Source organism: Sciurus carolinensis, chromosome 7 (genome assembly GCF_902686445.1).
Source record: "Sciurus carolinensis chromosome 7, mSciCar1.2, whole genome shotgun sequence".
In the NCBI taxonomy this organism is placed as follows: Eukaryota; Metazoa; Chordata; class Mammalia; order Rodentia; family Sciuridae; genus Sciurus; species Sciurus carolinensis.
The window spans coordinates 53,546,965-53,568,632 of NC_062219.1; the positions used below are offsets into that span (position 1 = coordinate 53,546,965).

The 21,668-nt window shown below is 42.5% G+C and overlaps 1 pseudogene; it reads left to right on the plus strand.

The window, feature by feature from the left end:
- Positions 1-207: 207 nt before the first annotated feature.
- LOC124989891 (uncharacterized) lies at positions 208-438 on the plus strand (annotated as a pseudogene).
- The last annotated feature ends 21,230 nt before the right edge of the window (positions 439-21,668 follow it).

Genomic DNA, 21,668 nt, shown 5'->3' on the forward strand with positions numbered 1-21,668 from the left:
TTCATAGGAAGAATTTACCCTGCCACCCTTTGATGGGGGAGGGGAGACAAGGGGGGTGACTCATGAATAGCAGCTAAAAGTAAACCAAAAGCAAATGATTTAACCATGACAAAAAGGCGAGACATTGGGGAAAGTGGATGCCACTGGGAAGCAGCCCTTAGGTTTTATCACAAGGTTAAAAAAAAAAAGTTTAAAAAAAAAATTGAAGTGCTTGCTTCAGCAGCAGCACATACACTAAAATTGAAACAACACAGAAGAAGTGGGGTTTATTTATTTATTTATTTATTGGTCTGGGATTGAACTCAGGGGCACTCAACCACTGAGTCACATCCCTAGCCCTGTTTTGTATTTTTATTTAGAGACAGAGTCTCACTGAGTTCATTAGCATGGCCCCTGCACAAGGATGACATGCAAATTCTTGAAGCAGTCCATATTTTTGCAATAAAAAATTTTTTAAAAATTGAAGATAATCATAATTCCCTTTTTTAGGAAGGAAACAATGATTTTTTAAGAGTCAAAATATATATTCAGATTCTTAAAAATCTTATAGGCATAATCCTAATTATGCACATATAAACAGAACACTTAGATATATTGAAATATTTCAAGAACATGGGATTATTTTTTTCTACAAGTTAATATGCATTTTCCATGTAAAAACATTTCAAAAAACTCTAAAACCATATTTAAGAGTTTTTAAGAATATCTTTTAAAGACAACACTGATGCTGGGTTAGAATCACCAGCTACATCCAGCCTGGGGTGGGAAAGAAGAAACACACATATATGTATGTGTATGTGCATGCATATGTATAGGCAGAGAGGGAGACTTTACTTTTGATTACTTTGATTTCTCTCTTTCCAGAATAAATTTCCCCTTCCCAAGTCCCCTCTCCATGTCTTCTCACCCCCCACATTCCCTTACCATCTACCTCAAACATGCTCAGCACTGTTCTGTAGCCTTCTAGCACCATTGCATCCACCATTTCTGTCTTCCCTGAGCAGAAGCAAATGCTTCGCCCCATCTCATCAACAAGCTCACCAGCTCTCTTCCTTTGCTCCAGGGGTTTTATTGTATTCTATCGGTAATCTAGTCACCAAAAAGTTTTATCACTAATAATTTACTATCTATAGGATCTTCAACAGAAGATACTAAAGACCAGAAAAGCTAAATCAAGAGAATGATAATTAACAGGTGATTTTTGGCATTTCAAAAAAGTTTGGGGCCAAAATTTACTGGATGCCTCTCAGCTCATGCCCAAGAGCTGAGATTGTGGATTGGTTTTATGGTGGAGGTGTCTTATCTTTTCCTACTGAGCCTACAAGTGACGTCACATCAAGTGCAGCTCTGGAGGAAGGAACATCGATCGTGTTTAATCCAGCTGTGGTGGTCAGCTGAGCTTTCCAAACCCACTGTTGCATATTCTATGACCTTGAAGAAGGTATTTTTCTTTGGTAAAACTCATAATAGTCTGGGTGTGGCCTTTTGAATGTTTGGATAAATCATGGCAGGCAGTCCATTACCCAATATGAGATCTATTCCTTTTAGAAATAGACTAAAAGAATAAAAGATTAGAAAAGAAGAACAGGGTGTGAAACAGAGCCATCCTTAGGATGACTCAAAGTTAAAATACTTCATTCACTTTCTCAGAAAGTTAAAGGGAAAAAAAACTATGTATACATATATTCATAAATATAAAATACATGTAGATTTATATAATATATTCTGCTAGCAAGAGCTACCTTTTTAGACATATTTTATGTGCTTCTGTAATTTATCAACAAGATTTATTAGACTTCTGACATCACTACTTGATTCAACCCTGTATTTTCAGCAGGAAATGATTTGTCTTTGCAAAGAAAATGTGCAGTCTCTGGAGTTCTTTCAAAATGCTCTATTTTTAATACCTAAAAATAATGCTATCAAAGTCAATTTTTTTATCAATAGCAGTATCAACTGTCTTAAGCTAATATGTGACTTTAATTTGATGTTTGTTAGCTAAGTTAAAAGGTAAAAGTACTAAACTCACTGTTTTTTTACTGGAATCCTGCTGATCTCCACAAAAATAGAAACTGTTCAAAATAATATGGAATATATATAAAGTTTTCCTGCAATGGTATTTTAGAAAAAAGACATTCTAGGTAAATGCCCAAACACAAGAAGACATAATATCTAAATGAAGATGTTTTTAAATAAAATATTCTCAGCCTCCCAATTTAAATGCTGGAGATTAACATGACTCTTCAACAAATCAACAAACATTAATTAACATTTATGTGACAGGCATTTCATATAAAGAGAAAGCACATAGCATAAATATTCAACAAATATTTGTATAGCTCCATGGTTCAATTAAAAAAAAAAAAAGTGTGATGAACAAGACCCATTCATCCTGTATCTATTCAGATGTCACCCAAGTCCTCAATGGTATCAGTTTTCTCCAAATCCTGAGGTATCACAGATCTGCCTTTCATTAAGATGATATTCAGATGAGCTTTGTGACCCCTTTATCTGAAGGAATTCATGTTTACATGTCACCTCTCTAAAAACTTACTTAAGTACACACATTTATTTTTTAAAAAATGATATGACATGAATGAGGAATGTATGTCCTATGCAGTGGCTTAGGACTGTCCCCTTGCCAGGAACTTGCATGAAAAGGACAAGCAACAGCTTCTCATCATTGGCTTGAGTTCAGTAGAAAGTGGATCTCCTGCCAGCGTGCACTGTGATAATGAAGGGGTATAAAAAGGAGGTTTATGGCTCCCTGATGGGCAGTGGAAATCTAAAGACGACTGACAGAGCTCCTGACGTCTGCCACTTGGTGTGTGACTTACCTAGGATTCCTTGTCACACAGGGATGACATTTTTAGAACTTGGGACATCAGAGAGAAACTGTATAGTAGAAGAAGGGGAAATGGCAATGAAAAAAAGCTAATGTTTTTTCAAACTCACATCTTAGTAAACTAAAATTAGTTACAAATCGTCTGCAAAACCTGAATATGAAATATTTCAGTTATTAAGTAAAAACATGAACAGCCAACATTCTTATGGCACTAACTGTATGATTCACATGTATTATAGCATTTCATCTTCAACCACCTGTAGTGTAGGTGCCCACTTAACAGAAACCAAGGCATAGCAGGTTAAATAAGTGTCACAAGGTTGTCTAAATAGCTATTGGTAGAGTTAGCTTTTGGTAACAATTTCCTAAATAGGACATCATTAGCTCAGAAAATAAAAGGAACAATTGACAAATGGGATCTCGTCATCTTAAAAAGCTTCTGCACAGCAAAGGAAACAACAGAGTGAAGAGAAAATCTACAAACTGGGAAAATCTTTGCCAGCATTTCTCCTGACAGAGAATTAATATTCAGAATATATAAAGAGCTTCATAAATTTAACAACAAAAGAACAAGTAATATAATAAAAAAATGGGTAAATGATATGTACAGATACTTCTCAAAAGAAGAGATACAAATGACCAGTGAATATATGAAAAGTTGCTCAACATCTCTAGTCATCAGGGAAACAGAAATCAAAACCATATTGAGATTCCATTTCACCCCAGTCAGAATGGCTATTATCAACAAAACAAAAAAATAACAAATGCTGGCAAGGATGTGAGATGGAAGGAACCCATCTATGCTGTTAGTGAGATTAAATGGGTACAACCACTATGGAAATCAGCATGGAGGGATCTCAACACACTAAAAACTAAATACCACTCCCAGGAGATTTGGTCGGCACACATAAGAGATACCTGCACGCCTGTGTTCTTCGTGGCTCTGTGCACAATAGCCAAGTTGTGGAACCAGCCTACATGCCTGTCAGCAGTTGAATGGATAAAGAAAATAGGGCATATATATGCAGTATTATTCAGCCTTAAAGAAGAACAAAATCAAGTCATTTACAGGAAAATGGATGGAACTGGAAGTCATCATGTTACCTCATATTAAACAAAATAGGCCAGACACAGAAAGATGAGTATCACATGTTCTGTCTCATATGTGGAAACTGTAAAAAAAAAAAGAAAAAAAAGAAAAAAAAATGACCCAACCTGACCTCAAAGTAGGAGAGGGACTATTAGGGAAAAGGATGTGGGTGGAGGGGAGGGAGAGAGACGGTATAGGGAGGGTGGATGCGATCAAAGTACCATATATGCGTGTATGGGAATTTCACAGGCAAATCCATTAACTTGCACAATTAATATGAGTTGTTAATAATTTTTTTTTAAAATAGAGTTCACACTTGAACCCAAATAGCCTGGCTCCAGTGCCCATGCTTCCTCCAGAAGCCCATTCTGCTTCTGATACAACGTGAACATTCTCAGCCTCCACTGCCCGGAGGGGGTTAAGCAGTGAGTATCTTCTTTAGCTGGGCCTCTGTTAAGCCAGCTGGATTGCAATTGATGACGGCCTCATTGAGTTCCTGGCTCTGGTCTGAGTGAACATGGCCATGATAACAGATCAGCTGTTTCAGTTACTGTCGACTGACTAGGGAATGGAGAATTGTCTCTTCAGAAGAGCCATGTGTCTCTATTAAAGTTTTGGATGTAGAAATGGGGTTTTCTCACTCTTCTACAAAAACATTAAATGTTACGTAGTTCCAGTAAGGGAAGGCCCATTATGAACCACAGAAAATCCCACCAAAAGAGACTAAGGAAATATGGAACTGAATTATGCAACCTCTCTTTCTGACTTTTAAAATAACTGAATGGTTGGCTAGAAGATAACTATGAGCTTCATACCGTAATAGGTCTAATATGCCGTCAGTCGGCAATTGTCTGTGTTCAGGCAAAAAAGGCTTTGAAATCAAGTGATCCCAATAGCAAAGTTAACCTTGTGATTAACCAAACACTGTGTGATTTGAGGAACTACCAGCTTGTCTACAGAAATTAACCCTGGGCCCATTAATTTCACTCTTGGAAATGCATTTTTCTTTCTTTTCTTTCGGGGCTTTATTTCTTCTTTCTTTTTAAAATGTAACTTCCCCCCCAGGACAGGCATAACTTTTACCTCTATCAGCCCACACCTGATACTGTTCATCCCCAGGAGGAGCTTGATGATGGGTGGCCCCGTGGAGGAAGGGCCCTGGGATCCCTCAGAAGGGTGAGACAGAAAAGGTACGGAGAAGGGCCAGAGACAAACCATCGCCTCACAGATTTTCCCATGCCTGGCCACCTCTGAAATTTGATGAGTACTGTATGCAACCTAGAAAAAAATAAGGCTTTTGAAAGTCCTTTACAAAGAATGTCTTGTTTGACAATGATCCTGCCATTCTTCTGGTCACTTGAGCCTGAAGTTTTGATTCTAAGACAGAGAGTTGTTCATTCCTTTCTCTCCATTCCCTGAACCTGGTCACCTATCAAGTTGCATTGCATTTCTCTTTGCATTGTTTCTTCTATTTGTCCCTTTTCTTTTGGATTCCAACTTTTAACATCATGGCCTAGACCCCTGTCATGTGCCTAAAGTACTATGTGCAAGGTTGTTCCAGGTGATCATGGATCATAAGTTCCTTTGAGATGTACAATTTCCAAATGAGATTAGGAAGTTCCTGAATGATGGCCTGTTATCCCTAAAGGCTGTTCTGCCCTTGCTGTAAATGAAGGCCCACTTCTCAGTGACAGGTGCCTTCACAAAGAGAAGGCAGAACACAATGCTGAGTGGGGTCAGGGACTCAGGAGGCTGGAGGAGGCAAGAAGGGTAAGATTTGAAGAGCTCCACCCTCAAATACAGACAAGAAAGGAAGCTAACAAGAGCCACTAGGCGCCACTGAACAGGAGCTGAGATAGCACTCTGAGGAATTGGGAGGTTCTGGATCCTCTGCAACTTTATTGTTGTCCTCTTCATTCTCCTTAAAAATACTTCAAAGAAGAAGGGCCTGCATGCTCAGTTTGCAGGGATAAAAGAAAGAGAAAAAAGCAAGTCACTGAGCAGTGTCCAAAAGGTTGCTATCTAGGGTACTCCTGGTGCACAATGTTTGCTCTTATGTGCATAAACCATCTCCGAAGGGACACCTCCCTGGAGTTGTAAGAGGCTGAGAGATGGGGAAGTAGGGGGACTCATTTTTTACTCTATGCTGTTATATCCTTTTTTTTTTAATTAAAATCTTTCTTTTTATTTTGCAGACTACATTTCACAATGCAGTCTGTTACATGCTTTTTGATCTTGTGTGAACATCTTTTAAAAATTAATTTAAGGGCTGCAGTTGTGGCTCAGCCATAGAGCACTTGCCTAGCACGTGTGAGGCACTGGATTCCATCCTCAGCACCCTATAAAAATAAATAAAACAAAGGTATAAAAAATACAATAACATTATTTAAAAATTAATTTTTTAAAAAAACAAGGAGAGAACACTATAAAGACACTACTTCTCCATAAACTGTTTTATGTGGAGTGAGAACTTCCAAAAAGAAAGGTGAGCCTGGAACGGGGGTGCACTCCTGTAATCCCAATGACTTGGGAGGCTGAGGCAGGAGAGTCACCAGTTCAAAGCCAGCCTCAGCAACTGAGCAAGGCCCAAAGTAACTCAGTGAGACCCTGTCTCTGAATAAAATATTAAAAAAGTTGGGGATGTGGCTCAGTGGTAAAGGGTCCCTGGGTTCAATCTTCGGTACCAAAAAAAAAAAAAAAAAAAAAAAAAGATGAGTGCCTGGGGGACCTATAGAAAGAAGGTAAGGTGCCTGGGGTACCTACAACTGAGGACCCTACAGTGGGAGTTAAGCAGAAAGCAGACCTGGATGTTTTCAGAAAGTACTTCAAGTCTCTCCATCTAATTGTGACATAGCAACCAAGCCAGCATTCCTGAAACATATTATCCCCATATCACGTTCCCACTCAAACACATGCAATGAATGGTTTTTGAACTTCCAACAGTTTCAATGGTGGGTGAGTACCAAATTATGACTATTTTTAAAAAGTCCTTCAGATGATTCTAGTATGCTGCCAGCATTGAGAACTCTGCTCTAATCTAAAGGTGGCCTTAGACTCAAGAGTCTGTATAGATGGTGTGATGGAGAACATTGATTGTTAGCATGTGGAGAAGATGTGGGTGGGAGTTAGCAGTGGGTGTTTCAAGTTCAGATTCCACCTTCTGCAGACCCATCTTTCAGTGCACTTTTGGGGAAAGTTCTTGTAGCAAAGGACTAGAATCTCATATTGACAACCAAATAATTTCCTAGTAAAACCCAGAGAGGATTCTGAATCTGAATTACAAATAAAATTTTAGTTTAAAAAAAAAATGGACACACAGGGTGAAGGTCAAGTCTATCATGAAAATGTATAAACCTAATGCATGGCAGCTGCATATAGCTTCCAAAAATCTTTATAATATGGCCCTGAACAACAGGCGAATTGGCCAGGCTCAGAGTCTAATCAGAAGTCAATTGATGGGGAAGATGTCTATTTTCCAGAATCCACCTGATATATCGGACAGTTTAGTAAACAGCCAAGACGAGAACTCACATCAGCTCTTCTACTGCCTGGCAGTGTGACCAGGGACCTGTTCCATGAAGGGAGGAGCTCTGTGGGCGCTCTTCTCAGGGTCCCAGGGGGGCACGCCCTCCACCTCAAGCTGGTCAGTAGTATAGTAGTATAGGATCTGCACCTAGCTCTGCCACTTGCCTGCTTGTGTGATCTTGGACAAATTTCTTGACATCTGAGCTTTAGATTCCTTGTCTGTAAAATTGGAATAACAGTACCTAGTTCATAGTGGTGCTGTGCGGAGTTAATGAGAAATGCACATAAAACAGTACAGTGCCTCATAATAGTTAAATGAATATCACACCGGACTGTGGTAGTTATTCTATGAGAGACACACAAGACACCAGAGAGTAAGATGGAGAACATCTGGCTCCATCCCTCTGGGTTAGACTGGGACCCAGAGAGGTTAAATGAATTGTTCAGGGTCACATCTGTGTGTTTAGGTACTTACTGGAAGCTTAGTGTGTGTCTGGCAATGCTATTCAGTCACCACGACTCTCAGGGACAGCACATGGTAGCTGGTCTTTGAATGCGGCAAAATTAAAAGGACCTAGAGAATATAGTCTGTGCTAGATTTAAAATAAATATAAATACTCATTGAAAACAATGGAAGAAAACTTAGTTAAAAGCATACTTTTTTTTTACCTAGACACTAAGCAATACCTTGTATGAAGGAAGTAACAAGGAAAAAAATGTTCCAAATAGAAAAGGCTTACTTTCCACTTAAATGGAGCTGAGATGAAGTTCCATATATTTGCTTTATTTATTCCTACTCCCCTTTCTAGTATGCTTAAGGCAGTTTCTGCCAATGGTGTTCTGTTTGGCAGTTAGCAGTTAGGACTGGTTCTACCATAAAACTTCCCTGCTGCCCACTCTCCAGCGACAGTAATATCTCACGCTCACTGGGATCTTTCTGTCGAATGGAAAGGACGGGGAACATGGACATGGACCCCACTCCTACCCTGAATCACCCATTCACTGCCTGCCACGTGACCTTGGTCAAGTCACTCGACCTCTCTTACCTTAACTTTCTCATTGTTAAAATGAGGGACTTGAACCCAGGGGTCCATAAGGCCTCTTCTAGAGAGCCCATGCAGGTGATGAAAAGCGTGGGTTGAAATCAAACCTCCTTGGGTAGAACCCCGGCTCCATCTCTTACTAGCTCTGTAACCTTGGACAAGTCAGTCAGCCGCTTCAGACCGTAGCTTCCCTGTCTGGGAGGTGAGATGACTAATAATACCCCCACAGCACCCCTCTGAGGACTAAACAGGGAATGTCAAGTGTGTGACACAGTTAATGCTCCAAATGTGAGCTATTATTGAAAATTCTGTGATGATATGGAGGGAATTTATTTATTTTGTCAACTCGGAGAATTCCTCTACAACAGGCCCCTGTCCTGAGAGGTGAGTGAGCCTGTGCAGGTGAGCCCACAGGACACAGGTTGGGAGGAACCATTTATATTAGATGCTCTCGGGAGAGGAGGGCATAGGGAGAAATTGTCTAGCTCCCAAATCCTATTGTCCTCAATCTATTCAGACCCCTCTATTAGCTAAGTTTTTCTGAAATCTCTTTTATATCAGAGGCATGGGGGTAGTGCTATGTTTTGATCCCCAAAGTTTTAGTTTCTCTGGCAGAGTGACTTATTCTACAACCAGATTTGTTAAAGGAACCACATCATCTAGCTACAAAAATCAAGTGTTTAAAAACCATCACACCAATACCTGACCAACACGTTTCACAAATGTGCAGTTGCTTTCTTCCTGGATGTGTTTATTCACTCATTTACAAATATTTGCTGATCACCCACCATGTGCCAGGCCCTACAGTGTTCTGTGTCCTTGGGGAAAGAAAAACAGCAAACGAGAAGTTCCTGTGCTTATGAACCTCACATTAGGCTGGGAAAGACAAATTACCTGTGGCAGTACAGGTGGTGATTAGTGTGGCGAAGACAAAGCAGGATAAAGGGAAGGACCCGGAGGGTTTTGGTGGTGGGGTGCAGGCCAGGGGTGATAGGGAGAAAGAACAGGGAGAGAGGGAAGAGCTATTGCAGTCAGAAGGAACAGCAAGTGTGAGGCCATGTTTGAAACAGCAGAGGAAACCAGTGTCTGGAGCAGGGGGAGCGAAGGGCGGGGAGGGGCAGCTGATCATGCAGAGCTCAGAGGCGGGGCGAGAACTCTGGCTTTTATTCTTAGTGTGACAGGAAGATGCTGGAAGGGTTTGAGCAAGGTAGTGATAGCATCCGATTTGTGTTTTTAAAAGATTCTGGCTGCTGTGTGGAGAACAGACTGCAGAAAAGAGCAGGGGCAGAGGCAGGGGACTCGGAAGATCATGGGAGCAACCGTGAGAGACAGCAGGAGCAGCCGTTGGGACCAGGATGGGAGTGAGAGGGACTGAGGAGGGCCTGTGTGGTAGGTGCTTTGTGCATGGAGCTGCCCATTTACTAAAGAAGACGGTGGGCACGCTGTGCTTGCAATGCCTGTTAGACATCCACCGGGACATTCAAGAAGGTAGCTGCTAGTGCCAGTCTCAAGTGCCAGGTCTACAGAGGTGTCATCAGCATGCAGGTGTGCTTAGACCCATGATGTTAAATGGGGTCCCCTAGAGAATGGGACCAATGAGAGGGGACAACTCTCAAGACTTTGGTCACCTAGAGTTAGGGAAAAGAAGGAGGGTCCTATACTGGGGGGGTTGAGCTGGAGCAGCCAGGGAGGTGGCAGGAGAGTTGGAGACTGAGTCACGCAGCCGAGAGCTTCCAGTGATCGTTGCTCCAGACGCACAGTGAGAGGAGTGAACCGAGCCCAAGTTCATGTCACATACAGCACGCCAGACCCGGCTCAGGGTAGGATGCTTAATCTGCTGCTCACTCCAGAGACCAGAGTACTGAGGTCACTGGGGTTCACCTGGCACAGGAACCTTTGTCTAACCCTATGTGGGGGTCTCTTTTTGCTCCAGTCTTTCTAATTACATGTAAAGGATTTGGTCAGAAGATCTGAACTTGACCTATGGAATCCACTATCTGCTGTTTACTAACAGTTAAACATTTTTAAAAAAGAAAATTGCCGGGCTGGGGAGATAGCTCAGTCGGTAGAGTGCTTGCCTTGTAAGCACAAGGCCCTGGGTTCGGTCCCCAGCACCAAAAAAAAAAAGAAAATTGCCGCAACTACAAAAATCTACCTGTACCTGGTGGAGTTCTGGTATTAATTCCAGTTCCTCCTTCCTAAGGCTTATCCGGAAGCCTGAGGGAAACGGTTCTATCCTGTCTAGGTCCTCTTAGTTGTCCTGGTTATTGATTGTGCACTGATCTCCTGGGTTCCATGCCAGTTTACATTAGAATGGCCTCCGCTGGTCTGATGTGTTCATTACAAAGAATCCTTATGCTGTTTGCAAGGGCTTAAAATACACCCTTTATGTTCAGCCTTCCTCAGTTGTCCTCGTTCTTGTTCCCACTTTGCTCTTTCAGAGACCCATGCAGTGCTGAAACTTCAGGCGTTTTTTTTTTCCCTTTGGGTGCCTTTGCACAGCTGGCATTCCTCAATGGTTCTTCTTTCCCTGCAGAGAGACCGTAGGAGGGCTTACAGGGTCTACCTGATTTTGGCAGGAAAGAACAACTTCTAAAGCAAGTTGCTATAGCTACCAAGTCTTCCCCACTGACTAGATTTCTGTGTCTCTCTATTAGACGTTCGTGGGTACAGCAGCTTGGGGTTTTGTTATTTAATCATTCCATGCCCACTTCTGCACGGGTCACATAGACAGTGAGACGTACAGGGACTCTCTTATGGGGAGCACACACAGACTCCCACACACCCACACATACATATTTCAAGTTTGACATGCCTGAGATCACAGATGTTCTTCAAGTAGGAATTCTTGCATGAATCCACGTTAGGAGGTTTTCTACAATGATAGCAGATTGTATACGGAATCATTTCGTACATTCCAGAGAAATGTTTGTTTCTGTTTCTGGATACAAATTATGGGTGTGGAAAATTCCCCCAATTTTTTTTTTCTCAGTAATTATCTATTTTCTTTCTCTAGGAGAAAAAATAAAATAGAAGTTGATTGTAGATGAAATGATTCATTTGTGAGCATCTTTGAAAGTTAATTTTCAAATCAGACTCATTGTTGAGCTTTTTCTATTGTTTGTGCAACTGTAATGACTGGAATTGATGGTGTTTGGGGATTAATTGAGTCCTGTTTTATCTGACAGGCACCAAAGTTCTAAGAATAAATTCAGAAGACTAATGTAGTGGATGATGCACATTATATGAACATTACATAGCCTTTTTCCCCCTCACCCAAGCTCTCAAGGAAACACACATACCAATCACAGACTGGAACTGTAGTTTGCTCGGTGTTGCAGTGTTTGATTGGTGACAGAGCTCAGCATGATTCTTCCCTCCATTGAGACTGGAGGTTCCCAACCTCCATCCTCTCTTGTCCTTCCTGGGTTACCTCAGTGACAGTGAAGTGGTCCAGTCACTCTGAGCTGACTCTCGGGTGGAGGCTCTGCTTTGCTTCTCCTTCTGGGTTGCACTGCTGCAGAGGGGCTGTTGATGGTAGCACTGGCTCTGTGACTTCTACCCTTGTGCCCTCAGGTAGACAGAAGATGTTCTGTCCTCACTAGTGACAGATGCCAAAGAAAGGAGGGCTTTAACCTTTCACCACCTCTGAGGTATGCCAGGATGGGCTGCCACCAGGAAGGGGCCAGCTTGAGGACTGAGTAAATCAAAACACGCTAAAGTGGTTTGGAGGGTAAAAGTTGGATGAAGTGGCAGCCATATCTCTCTTCTCAAAGGGGTGGGCTTCTGGGCCTGGTGGGTGAGTTTCTGTCCATTGTCAACAAGTGTTAAGTGTGGCCTTGAATTTCCAGACAAGAGTTCCAAAAACAAACCTAAATCAGAGCAACCACCAGCAGGAAAAGAAGGAGGTACCTTCCCTGGACGGCACCCTGGAAGTTCTGGAGGCCGTGCACATCTCTCAGCCTACGCCACTCTGCCCAGCCAACCCTTCCACCCCATGGAAGACTCAGCCACTTTCCCCACTGGACGTGCATTCTCCAGGCAGAATGGGTTCTTTGGTCACTTCTCCCACCAAGGCAATGTGTCCTGCTTTACCTGCTAACTGGGCTATTTGCAGTTAGTTCCAAATAGTCTTCCATGGCACCCTTGGGAGGACCCAGTGTGAGACAGAGTTCAAAGTACTTTAAGTTTTCTGGAAGAAGAGAGGGAAGAGAATGAATTGTTCTCCCAAACTCTCTTTTCTGTCTCCTCAGCTCCGTAAGAACTTCTGGCTCTGTTGAGCTTCTCCCTCCCTGCCGAGAGCCAGGCAGCCGACTGTGTCAATTATAAGACTCACTTCATATATTTCTCCTCTCTCAGGGATCATGGTCCTGTGCTGTCTGTTTTTGAGTGTCTGAAAACCATAGGTTTTTTTCGTTTTAGTTCATATTTAAGGCGGGAGCGTAAATTTGATCCCTGGTAGTGCGTTATGGCCACAAGTGAAGCCTTCTTTGTGAAACACTGTCTTTTCTAGATACGTCTGAGACCTGCCATTCTCCTGCTTGTCTCTGGCTCTCTGGAAGCTCCACCATTTGCTTTGCAGGCTCCTTCTCCTCTGGCTAGCGGTGAACTGCGGGGCTCCCTCCACCATCCCGGGCTCTCTCCTCCCACTCTGAGTGTTCCCTGTGAACTTAGCCACACTCGGGGCCTCATCACAAATGGGATTTCTAGCCTTGCACTCCTGTCACAGATACCCAACCACCTCTGACTATATGACTTGCATATCACCAAGTACCTTAAGCTAAACATGTCATTAGTTTCTCCCAGACTTGATTCTCTTTTTCTACATAACCAGTTATGAAGTCAAAATCCACGTATCACCCTTAATGAATTTTTCTCCCTTCCCTACACATCAAATCTACCACCAAGTCTTGCTGATTCTTCTTCATAAAGGTCTCTGATACCTGCTTCCTTCTCTATCCATACAGCTACAACTCTGGTCCAAGTAGTAACTACCTGACCAGTCTTCACTCTCTATTTTGTTCTCTGCTGCAGTCAATAGTGATTTTTTAAAATGCAAATCTGATTATGTCATGTGACAACTTTGAATACGTTAAAGACTTTCCAGCTGGGCACAGTGGTGCATGCCTGTAATCCCAGTGACTTGGGAGACTGAGGCAGGAGGGTGGCAAGTTTGAGGCCAGCTGCAGCAGTGCAGTGAGACTCTGTCTCAAAACAAAAAATAAAAAAGGGCTGGGGGTGTGGCTTGGTGGTGAAGTGCCCCTGGGTCCAATTCCTGATACTAAAACAAAACAAAACCAAAAACCCTCTCTAGTGTTCTGCCTGATCCTAGGCTTGTACATGTCACCATCAATCTCCCCTTTCTGCCTTCACCGCAGGACTTCATTCAGTTCCCTGCAGGCCACACTAACTCTGCCCTAGGGTCTTAGCACATGCCACGCCCCTGCCTAGAGGGCACTTCCCTGCATTGTCAGCTCTTCCCTTGGTGTCAGCTCAGTCACCACTTCTTAGGAAAGCCTGATTAGCTAAGGTCCCCTGGCTACATGCTCTCTAGGTCCCCTGTATCTCATTTTCTTGGCACTTGGTACAGTTATAATTTTGACGAATTCAGTAAATAGTGTTGGTCTTCTGCCCTAGACTTGGTAAGCTCTGTGATGGCTTTTAAATTTATTTTTCCCCTTACTGTCGCATTCCCAACCTGACATAGGGACTCAGTGAATATCTTGCTGAGCACACGCATGAGTCGGGGGTGTTCGGGGAGCAGGAGGGCGGCTGCCCAGCTCCACAGCCCTGGGCGGGGTCCTGAGGAGCAGGAGGGGGCTACACGGACTAGGGGAGCCATGGCTGGCCCATCCTGCTGAGACTGGGGTACCCACAAACTTCTGACATTGCGGGTGACATTGGTAGTGTCTTCTCTGCTACCAAAATGGTGGAACTCTTCCAAACTTTTAAAGTAAACTTTCTTGTTTTTTCAATACTTTGTAAAGACATTTAGGAAAACAAAAGCAAGCAGGACATTCACCTCCATGGCCAAGAGAGGAGACTATACCTCAAAGCTGTGGATACTTGACCGGCCTTGAGGAGCAAGGCCTGGGTTCCAAGTGCCAAAATGCTGACCCTGAGCCTCTGTCCGGGACATCGCTGGCTGTGGATTCCCCACAGAACAACAGCACATTCCCCCTCTGCTCCGACACTTGGGGGTTTCCCTCAGAGAAGAACCAGAGCAGCCAGGCAGTCTCAGGATGGCAGTCACCCACGGTCCAGTCCAGCAGCAATTGTGAGGTCCAGCAGGGACTTCCTTGTATCTTCTTCCCACAGCCCAGGGCTTTGCTGTGGGTTCAGCAGGCCCTCAGCTCTCGGTGTCACATCAGGGCTCTTTTCTGAACCAGGCCCATGATGTTCTTGCTACACCAATGGAACCACCTCTTTAAAAGGTCCTAGCAAAGATGACCATGTTTATACCTACAAAATGTTTTAGCACCTGGCAAGTTAATTTGGGGCTGAGGGGGAACGAGAGTGAGCAGGTGAGTGAGTTGAATGTGCTGTACTGAAGGCCCCAGAAGGAGAGTCAATAGCAGGCCTCTGACAGCAGATGGCATTTGTTCTTAAAGAATGTACCAGCGCCTGCTTCCGTCATGCAAGCTGAAGAAGAGCGCAGCCCTGGCTCTGATCTTTTCAGGAATGGAGAGGGAGGTGAGGAAGTCAGGGGCTGCGGAGGAGCTGTGACTGAGACAGCCATCTCTGGAGCCCTTCTGGTGGCCTCTCCTCCTTAGAACCCTGCAGGAGAAGACAGCCTCAGGGCTGAGGGGCAGCTGAGTCAGCCAGACCTTCTGACACTGGGTCTTGTATTTGGCTACTGAAGTTGTAAAGGTGTTTGAAACATACCTCAGTGGCCTGGAGCGTCCCACTTCCCTTTGGGAATTTTGGACAAGAGAGAAGTGGAAAGCATGGTACAAAGAAGTGTGTGTGCATGTGTGTGTGTGTGTGTGTGTGTGTGTAGGCTTGAGGTGTGAAACGGCTATCACTCCACATTCCTGCCCATGTGAGTTCAGGAAGACTTGATAATCAAATACCATTTGCCCAAGTTATTTAAGCACCCAGAGTCTCAGTTTCTACATCTATAAAATGGGAACATTGGTCTCTATCTCTCAGGTTTGTGTTAGGTCTGGTACCAAGGGAACAGACTCTGCGACAGAGATGGGGCCAACACCTGCAGGGGAGGAAGCACAGAGGAACAGCTGGGATAATCAGGGACAAGCTGTCACCCAAGGTCATGGATGCCTGATGGATAGCATTTCCGAGTTGTACCACCTTGAATAACAGGACCTTTGTGCCTCACCCACAGTCCCCTGTCTGTCAGCTCCTGGACACTGGCTGCCCCTGAGGAGAGGGTATGATCTTCCAGCACCCTCCTTCCGCGTTGTCCCTCCAGCTGAGGAGGCCTGGGCACTGTGTCAACTCCCACAGGGCTGTTGGAGGGACTATCACGGCATAACCCATACATAGTAAGATAAGCATTTAACAATGACAACAAACTCACTGGCTCATCTTTGCCAGCCTCATCCTTGGAAAAAAGTGGGGCTATGTCTCTAAAATACTGAGTGGTCCTTACTTTTTCTTTCCTGTGGGGAGAGAAAAAACTTTTAGATTTCAAACTAATTTAGAAGAAGGAGACAGGACGGCCCCAGCCCAGAGGGGATGGAGGCCAGGCTCAGAGTTAGGGAGGTGGAGATGGCCCAGATTTTAAAGTGCAGGGTTGAGGGGAAGAGGGATTCTTTAAAATTGGGAGAGGATCAGGGGACATGGACTCTGACATTTGGTCCCATCTTGCTTCTGTTTAACCCCTGTAGTTGCCATGTGCATTTTGGAATGAGTTGCTTTGGAAACTTCAGGGAACTCCCCCATCCCACCAACAGTCTCCAGGCTGCAGAGGCCCCCAGAGGGGACCAGTGGGGACTAACAAGCAGAGCCCTTTCAGGTGCATCCTAGGCTGCGGAAGACTCATTGTCCTGGAACTCCTGTATGATCCAAGGGAGGGAAAGCTCCCTCTATCACTGAGATGGGATTTTTCTACCAGCCAGGTTGATGGGGCCCAGAGTGGTTTCCCAGATTCAGAGAAATTAAGAAATGAAACATCTTTTGTAGAGTACATTTCACACCCACCACACACATTTCTTAGCAAATGCTCAGCATTTAGTGGGTGCATGATAAAAATAAAATCCATTCCTTTCTCTTTTCCTGTGTCCTTTTGTCGGGGACCCACCTGAACCTTGCAACCAGTTGAAAACATTTTCCTGTTAAAAGTCAAGCCAATAACAAACGTGGAGGAGACATGCTTCTTTGTTAGCTTTGCGAATCGATCACAAACATTTATTAAATATTTATGCAGTTAGGTTCCTACCAAGATGGAGAACTGATCAGGCTGATGGCTGATTAACCCTGTAGAAACAGAAGCAAGAAGGAAATGTACACTTGGGGAAATGAACAAACAAAAAGAAACAAACAAAAGCCCCAATAATTTGTTGGGAAGATTGTCTGCAATTGTAGTCGGTGGAGGGGGCTGTAGCCCCAGGGAGGGGGACCAAAGGCAGCGGAGAAGGGGCTGGTTGGAGAAAAGCCGTTAGGAAGCTGAACTTGCATCTTCCTGAGGCAGCCTCACGGCCCTCATGGCTTACCTGCAGAGTGCAGTGACAGCGGACTGGACACAGGGTAGGTGTCTGCCGGGCAAGTTCATGGCAGCACGAAAGCTCTCTAGGGGCTGTGAAACCACCCTTACCTTCTCCCTTTCCACACCCCAGGGCCAGAGCTACCTCCTCCCAAACCTGTCTTATCCTAAAGGTTTGAAGATGGAACCTTGACCAGAGTTGCCTGGCTGCTTCAGGTCAACAGCCCTGAAGTAGGGTTTGGGGCTGTCCACCAACAAACCGCCAAACGATTGACAAGATGACCAACAAAAAAATATGTTTTGAAGCACTAAGGAGACAGATTGCTGAAAAGATCAATCAAGAAAAAGAAAGAGAGAAAGACAGAAAAAAGAGGTACCCTCTAAAATACCGAACAGAAAGAGGGAATTAAATATAACACAAAGATTAAAATGGCATAGAAGAGTACACGGACACTGCCTGTTAAAGTCTAGATAGATGAAAAGAATAAATTCATAGAATAAGTATGACTTTTTTTTAAACTTTTGTTTTTTTAGTTGTAGATGGACACATTACCATTGTTTTATTTATTTTTATGTGGTGCTGAGGATCGAACCCAGTGCCTCACATGTGGTAGGCAAGTGCTCCACCACTGAGCCACAACCTCAGCCCCTATGAAATGTCAGTTAACCTTAGTATGGGGTGGGAGGAGGGGTGGATAGAGAGCTTGAACTAGACCAACAGGCATTAACCAAATGGAAAAAGAAGCCAGAGGCCTCCACTTCTAAAAACTCACAGGCTCAATCCACAGATGAAATTTTACCAAACTTTAGAAAAACAGATTCCCATCTTATACAAGTTGTGTTACTGGCACCCTTGGGCAGAGGCCCTGCTGGGTTTCCCACAGGCTGGATTCAGTCACCTGCCCACATCAGAACTAAAAGAAGACCAAAAAAAAGGGAAAATGAATGTAATCAAGTTTGGCCCAAATTGGAAAGGCAGCTTATCTACCTCCACCCATCCTATAGAAATGTTATAATTCATAAGAACAAAAGTCAGGAAAAATACATAATGTAGATTTGGACAGCCTGTGCTAGCCAGAGGTATGAGACAATTCCTTTTTCATGGGTCCCTGCCCAGGCCAGGGGTCAACTTTTCATTTTCCATTCTCAGCAAGAGGAAGCTGGGGTGGAGAAATACAGGTTATCAGGAAATCAGGGAGCAAAAAACAATTTGGGGCTTTTAATCTTAAGGGAACTCTGTTACAGTTGTACCAATAGAAAAATAAAAGCTGCCTAACTCAGTTTCTGAATTTAGTATAATCTTGACTCCACAGATGGAAGAGAAAGAAAATTATAGGCTCGTTTCACTCATGAATGTAGATGCACAACCAGAGAACAAAACATGTGCTGAACACAACAGCTTATTTAAAAAATAACATTAAAATCAAATGTCTTATCCGAGTAATAAGAGGACAGCTCAACGTCAGAAAATCAATCAATATAAATCCCCAAATTAAGTGATTAAAGGACAATTGTGTAATTATCTCAAACATTGCATAAAAAGTTTTTGAAAAGTGCCAATACTTAGTTATAAAAGTCTAATGCTTATTTTGAAAAACAAACAAACTGATTAAACTAGAGAATAGAAGAAAACTTATTTAAGTTGATAATGCTTATATACCAAAATCTTATAGCAAAATACATATTTACATAATGGAGAAAGTTTAGATGCATTTCCTCCAAGATAAGGGTCAGAACAATAATGCCCCCTTTAAGGCTGCTGTCTTACAGAGTATGGGATGGGGAAGCTACGTAATATTGGAAAGGAACTAAAAATAACATGTATAAAGATTAAAGAGAACCTGCAATATTTTCAGAAGAGAAAACCCTTTTTCTAGAGAAACCAACAGAAATAATAAATGATTAACAGTCATAAAAACTCAGCAATTTTGCAGGATAAAACTCAACCTATAAAGTTAGCATCCTTTACACTACATAATCAAAAGTAAGTTTCATTTATAACAGAAATGAAAAACTGAAGTATCCAAGAGTCTACTTAACCAAGACTGCATGATAACTCACAGCAGAATACTTAAAAAAAAAAAAACTATTAAAAACAGAGTCAATAAATGGAGAGGCAGTCCACATTCTTGAATGAGGTAACACAATTTAGTAAAATGCCAATTATCACCCTGATCAAGCTGAAAATAAAATGCAATTTTAGTCAAAATTTCACTTGGTATTTTTGAGACACTTGATTAAATTCCATTTGTATGAAGAAAAACAATTCAAGACTACTAATCTACCCAAATAAAGAAGAGTAGAAAGAGGACAGGACTACTCCTACTAGATACTGACATGCGACAAAGCCATGATCAATTTTTATTTTGTACCAGGGATTGAATCCAGGGGTACTTAACAACTGAGCCACATCTCCAGCCTTTTTTATTTTTTATTTTGAGACAGAGTCTCACTAAGTCTCTTCAGGCCTCACTAAGTTGCTGAGGCTGTATTTGAACTTGTAATCCTCCTAACTTAGCCTCCCAAGCTGCTGGGATTATATGCATGCACCACCACACAGGGTCATAATTATTATTATTTTTTATATCATGCTGGGGATCAAACCCAGGGGCTCATGCATGTTAGGTTAATACTCTACCATGGAACTTCATCCTTGGTTCTACCATAATTAATATTTAAGTGTAGTTTTGGAGTAAAAACAGAGCATTCTGCTTTATTGGAGCTGACTGGAAGGCTCAGAGACAAATCCAAGTACATGTGGAAACAAATACAGGATAGAGGTGATGCCACAAATCAATAGGGAAAAGACAGATGGTTTAGTAAAATTGTATCTGGAAATTTGACTGACTCTATATGGAGAACAAAAAAAAAAAACAGGATCCCTACTCGACAGCATGTCCCTGTGATACTGCAGATAGACTAGAACCTAACATGTAAAAGATAAAACTATTAAGTTAATCAGAGCAAATAGAGGAGGTAACTTTGTGACCTCAAATCAAAGAAAGACTTTTTGAACAAAACTTCCAAGGCATAAGTCACATTGCAAAAAAAGAATGAACAGATGAAAAAGTCACACATTGAATGTCATCAAAATTAAACATTCCCTGTTCAGAGAAAAATGCCAAAGATAAAGTTAAGAGATTAAAGGGTAGAAGAAAATATTTTCAATGGCTAAACTAGACCTGGGATTAATATTGACACAATATAAGAACCTACTGCAAATAAAAAATAAGAAGACAAAAGCCCCAGTAGAAAAATGGCTAAAGGATAGGGATAATTTACAGTCACCATAGAAGCCAACTGACAATTTATGGCTGCTTCAAAAACGGATTATATACTGCTGTGTAATACATATGAAGTGATGCTTAAAATAATTAGCAATCAAACAATGCAAATTAAAATGTGATACTAATCCATACCAATTAGCTAATTTATACCAATATGAAGTTGGATGACACCAGGTGTTGATAAGAATGTAAAAACTCATATGCACTGCTGGAGGGAAGCAGTGACTAGTTCAAACCTTCTGTAGAGAGCAATCTGGTCCTGTTTTGAAAAATGTAGCATGTGCATCCCCCATGACCCATTAATTCTCTCCTGTATGTTTATCCCAAAGAAACTCTTGTCAGATCCTTAAGGAGATTGTTTATAGTATTGTTTGTGGTGGCAAGGAGTTGGAAATGAACTTGGCATTCCTCACAGAGAGCAGAGAGGTGAGATGTGATAGGGCCTGGGTTATTTTGCAGCAGCTTACCCAACCAAGTTATTATTATTCAGTAACTTGGCTGGATCTTGAACATATACTGCTCAATAAAAAAAGTAAGAAAGAGCTAGGTGCAGTGGCGCATGCCTGTGAGACCAGCAACTGGGGAGGAGGAAGCAGGAGGATCCCAAGTTCAAGGCCAGCCTGGGCAACTTAGCAAGATCCTGTGTCAAAATAAAAAATTAATAAGGGCCAACCTGGGACTGTAACTCAGTGGTAGAAAATCCCAGGGTTCAATCCCAATGCCACTTAAAAAAAAAAAAAAAAAAGACAGTGCTACAGAATACAATGTCACTCACATAAAGTATCAATATACAAAACGACAACATAAATTTTATAGGAACACAGACGAGCAAAAATACAAATAGCTGCTCCTTAACTTATGATGTTGTAAGTTGAAAATATGATCACACGTTGAAAACGCACGGAGTATGCCTGCCTACTGAACATTATAGCTTAGCAACACAGCACACAGTGGTTCTGGTGTCACCCCGCAGCCCCTCCTTGGGGCAGACAGGGAGGGGGGGCTCACTGCTGCTTCTTGAATCAAGAGAGAGTATTGTACTGCACTTCACTAGCCTGGGAAATGATCAAAACTCAAAAGTACAGCTTCTACTGAATCAAAGTAAAAATATTAAGTCAAACCATCGTATGTCAGGGGCCATCTGTACGTGAAAAAGATTGGAATATTTGTGAAAGTGATGGGAGAAGAAAAGGAGACTGGTATGAAGATAAGG